We start from the raw sequence: 5377 nt of genomic DNA, 5'->3' as shown, positions 1-5377 counted from the left end.
TTCTCAGATAAACTGAAGATAAAAGGTTGGTTATACTTCCAATAAAGACTCTCTACCAGATCAGATTACAGACACATCTTTCAGCACTTGGGGTTCTTGTTTAAAAATTAAAAATCACTTTTCACCTGCTCCACTTCAATCCCCTTACTACTGATTGCCAACACTGCCCATAATCCAGCTGTCTCAAATGACTCTCCCTTTATATCTAAACTGACACTGAATGCACTAATTGGCTCTTTACAGTCTGACTCTTTCAACTCCGTGCACTAGATCTTGCTCCATTAAAACCACCTTCTTCACTTTCTCCCCATTTCCTCAGTCTAACATGTTCCCTTCTCATTAGGTCTTTACTTTTTCCTTTTTAGTTAACCCCATGCCATCCCCCTCCCTCTCAGCATACCGTATGCATATAGATCAAGAACACTTTTAAATTAACATTTATCCAACTTTGTTCACCATCTCTGAAAGTTTCTCAACAACTAATAGCGAGTTCCTTCAGCTACTGTTCAACTGCTTTGTTAGCTTCAACATACTTACGTAGATTTATATCAGAGCATCTGAGTCCATTAATGCAGGTTCACAATCAAATGCCACATCGGCTATATACTTCCTGCATTTATTTTGCATCTGTTCTGTGATCATGAGGAATGTTTATAGTTGTTTTTTTTTTTTTTTAAGTGCCAACTCATAAAGCTGACTTGTATTTGGACCAGTAATATACAGCACTTACCAGCAAGCTTGGGAATTTATCAGCTGCTGAAATGAGAAGGGTGCCAGCGGTTCCATATACGGCTTCTTTTGCTGAATAAAGCCGGTGCCATTTTCAAACTAGTCAATCTCACAACCTGCATATGGAAAGCTTAGGTGCCCTCTCTAGATATTTATGCCCAATAATAACAGCTCCTCTCTCCGTCTTCCACCCAAGTCATTGAACAAGGTCTCCTGCCCAAAATTTTAAGACCATGTAGAACGGCACAGATAGAAAGAACCAGGTATCTATTGCTCTGCATGCTTTCACAATAAGAAAAGTTCCCCAGTTTAATTTACCTGCAGTATCTGGGAATAATATTCTTAGTATTCACATCTCTTCTTATCCATTTACATTTAACACACCCCTCTCTCCTCAAACACCTGAGTAAAATATGGGCTGTACCGTACTGTCCAGAAGATAAATGAACCCGAGCTTCTTCCCACTCCCCAAAGCATCCGTCTTTCAGTCCCCAAGGAGGCAACACAATAAACCGCCACACAATGGAGGTTTTAGCTCTGGTGGTCAAGAGTCTTTTAGCTCTAGTTTCTTGGTCCAGACAACCATTTTTACTAAACTAAATGCACATTTATTTTTCTCAATTAAGATTGTGATAGACAAATTAATCTATATATAATACATCTCCTGTGCTCACATCACCCACTACTTCAGTGAATCTCACAGAAGAAGCAAACCTGTTTTCATACTTAGTATCTATGTTACTCTCTTTGCTTTTAAAAATCGGAATGTCAGTCATTTCCTTTTAGTTTTCTGGTGCCATTTCCAGTTGTGGGCAACTCCCCCTTCCCCAGAAAACAGAGCTACTAACAAAATAAGAGTTGTTAACAATGCCTTTAGAAATACACCTCTCCCCTTGATGAGCAGACTTTTAAAGCTCTTACTCTTGTTCCGAGTTCTTCCCTCAGGCACCTGGACAGATCAAAATGCTAATGATTAAATTTATGAAAAGCATTTTTCAGGTATGCACTGAGTTTTTTTTCCTATATTCAGGAGACCTGCCGTTTGCAAGTTAAGAGAGAAAATGTCCTATGTGGTTGGATGCAAAAGACTTGATGGTGGATATTATGAGATAGCTACTGCTGCAAGGTGAATCTTAGTGTAGTCTTGTGGTACCTTGCATGCATTTCCTGATATTCAAATATTTTTGTTTTTAAATATAACTACAATAATCTCAGACAATCAGATGTTATGCTAAATCTCTACCAATAGAAGTACCTTCTCTTTATTAATCAACAAGACTGAACACACCTTAACATTTGCCAGGCAGTTATTATATAACTTCCTAGTACTATCTTAAAAAACAACCTGATTACTTTCAAGGTAGTACTCAAAGAATCCAGCACAACGCCGGTTTGAGTGAAGTCAAGTCAAACAACAGACAAGGCTTAGCTACAAACATGTAATGCAGAAACGTGTTGATGCATACCGGAGAACAAATCTCTGCCCAGTCTTTTAGCAAATGAAGTTTCCGTGCTGGGAAGCATATAGAAAGTGCATTAGATGTTCAGCTCCTGTGGCACTTTAAAAGGTCCCACAAGCAAAACTGTGGTCCTAATTTGTAGGGAGGAAAGAGCAGAGTTTGACCTTTTGCACAGTTTATACAGACTGCTAGAAGCTGGCACAGTCTGGATTTAAAATAATGCCACAAACTATTGATTCATTTGTCAGGGAACAAGTTAAGTACCCCCAAAAGTGAGGGAAATACCAATCCTTATTAAAAGACATCTGAATAGTTTGTAGGCCAAGAGGAAGAGACAGAATACACATAGAGAAATTTAGAAAGCTTATAAAAATGATTTTTTTCCTTTTTAATTTACCCCATACATCCCCCAGTATGAACCAGCCTGATATCCAGTTAGGGCGTAATCTGGAAAAGCACAAAGATTGCATGAGGTTAAGGAGCATGTGTTAAATTAGGGTTTTAACAGGAAGCTAGTCGCAGTCTCAACTGTGAAGCTGCCACCACACCTCATGGAAATGCAAGGTGCATATTGCACCAGTTTCATGGAAACTGCAAGGTGCATATTGCACCAGTTCATTAGGGAAAGTCATTTTTATTCAAGGGCAGCCAAAGGTGTTGACTTGGGAGATCTATTTAGTAGCTCAACAAGACTTTCTACATTGCTGTCTCCCAGAGGCAGCAATCAGTCTGCTCTCAGGACTTTTGAGAGCAGACACAGCATAAACATATCATGCCTCTGCTATAGTAGTAATCCAGAAGTCAACAGCCAGATATTCACCACAGAGGACCTGGCCTCTGAGCCCCAACTCCTCCCGGTGTCTGATGGTGTTGATAAACAAGGCCATTGTTGATTGTGTCATAGATACAACACGAGGCCAGTGCTCAGGAAACCTGGATGCTTTACTGGGCTCTGCCACTTACCAAAGGTGACTCAGTAGGCCTGCTGCATCATTTCATTGCTTCAGATTTCCTAGCTGTCAAATGGAGAAAATAACACTGATGTCCACAAAGCACTTGGGGATCTCTGGGTGAAAACTACTATATAAGAGCTGTGCTTGAGGTTTTGTACTTTCACTTAAGACATTGCTCATGACCAATAAAAAACAAAACAAAACATGGGAACTAATGAGTAAGACCATCGAATACCTTAGGAATGCTGTTTGGTGACATGCGGAGGCCCACGTTACTACGAATGAATAGTCCAGCACGTGGACTGCATGATTTGAATGCACAATTGAGTAACTAACCTAGAAAAACTAAATGAAGCATGGCAGTGAGCTCTGTGAGGCATTTTGGTCAATATTATTGCTGTAAACTCCTGAGATTTATTACTCCACACCTTGAAATATTAAATTACAATCCTATTGACCTATGTATCAAAATACAACTCAAAGGATTAGGAGGATGGAAGGGAAGTACTACACACAAACATATACATCACACACCATCTGCAGAAGCACACACACGCTGGGTGGAGGTAGCTGGTAGTGGTTAAAAAAATCCAGGAAAAGTTGAATAGGCAAACAATATGAAGAGAGGCTACTCAGGAAGTATTTCTGCAGGTTAAGAAGATGCAAACAGAAATATATTTGTGTGTGCATGTTTCTGTGTATTTATACGTAGAGCAGTAGTCATGGGGAGAATTTTTAAGGAAAGAAACTGCTTGACAGTGGCAAAGACACAGGGCTTGATTGTGTGTGTGAATACACATATATATGGTGTTTGCAGCTTGTCGACTTCAGGAGAAATGGCAGGAACAGAACTCCAACCTGTACATGACTTTCACTGACCTGACAAAAGCACTTGGTATCATCAGTCAGGAGGACCTCTGGAAGATCATGACAAAATTTGGTTGCCTAGAAAAATTCAATCGCAATGGTCTGGCAATTCCATGATGGCATGCTTGCTTGCGTGGTGGATGTCGGCGAGTCATGTGAACCATTCCCAGGCACCAGTGAAGTCAAGGAGGGCTGTGCGTTGGCCCCAGCCCTCTTCAATGTGATGTTCTCTGCCATGCTTACAGATGTCTTTTGTGGTTGTGACACTGGGACATCAGTTAGCACCAGACTGATGGCAAACTCTTCAATTTGAGGCTAAGATGGAAGTGACTGTTTGTGATCTTCTGTTTGCTCATGACTATTCCCTGAATGCCAAATCTGTCTGACATGCAAAGGAGTATGGACCATTTCTCTTCAGCTTGTGACAACTTTGGTCTCACAATCAACACTAAGAAAGCAGAAGTGATGGACCAGGAAAGCCTTATGTAGAGCCTACCATCACAGTGAATGGCCAAACCCTCCAGGGAGTGGACAAGTTCACCTATCTCGGCAGTACACAGTTGCATGCAGTTCACATCGATGATGAAACCAATGCCAGAATTGCTAAAGCAACCGTGGCCTTCTGCAGACTACATGCAAATGTGTGAAAGCACAAAGGCATTAGCTAACCAACAAAAATGAAAGTCTACAAAGCCCCCGTGTTGCCAACCCTGATGCATGCGTGCAAACCCTAGATGGTATACAGATGCCATGCTATGAACTTGAACCACTTTCATATGGGCTGTCTAAGGAAACTGATAAGGATAAGATGGCAACAACCCCAGGCACTGAGGTTCTTACATGGGAAGCTATTCCAAGCATCCACATTGTTGATGAAATCACAGATGAGATGGGCAGGCTGTGTCATCAGGATGTCAGATAAGAGACTGCCAAAGAAAATCTTTTATAGTGAACTAAAACAGGGAAAGCGCCCTCAGGGAGGCCTAAAGAAACACTTCATGGACTCCCTCAAGTCTTCCTTGAAACATTGCAACATTGAGCCAAAGTCTTGGGAAGATCTTGCTCATGATCGTTCCACCTAGCAAAGTCTCATCCATGCTGGAGCTACCACCTGTGAGCAGCGAAGAACTGCTAACAGCATAAATCTTGCAGCGGCACGTCTGCTGTTGATCAAGCAACTCAAAGTGTCATCTCTTGCTCAGTGTGCCATAGACAGTTCAAAGCACAAATTGGCCTGATCAGCCACTCACGTGTTCACAGAAACCAAATCAACCAGCCATGTCATGGTCATCTTTGAATTTGAAGGACTAACACCACACACGTGTACACACACACAAATGAAGAACAATAATAATGGGGGGGGGGGGG

Source organism: Gavialis gangeticus, unplaced genomic scaffold, assembly GCF_001723915.1.
Source record: "Gavialis gangeticus isolate Ggan-Ray unplaced genomic scaffold, GavGan_comp1, whole genome shotgun sequence".
NCBI classification, from domain to species: domain Eukaryota; kingdom Metazoa; phylum Chordata; order Crocodylia; family Gavialidae; genus Gavialis; species Gavialis gangeticus.
The sequence above is the reverse complement of the archived record's forward strand: the minus strand, read 5'-3'. Positions refer to the sequence as shown.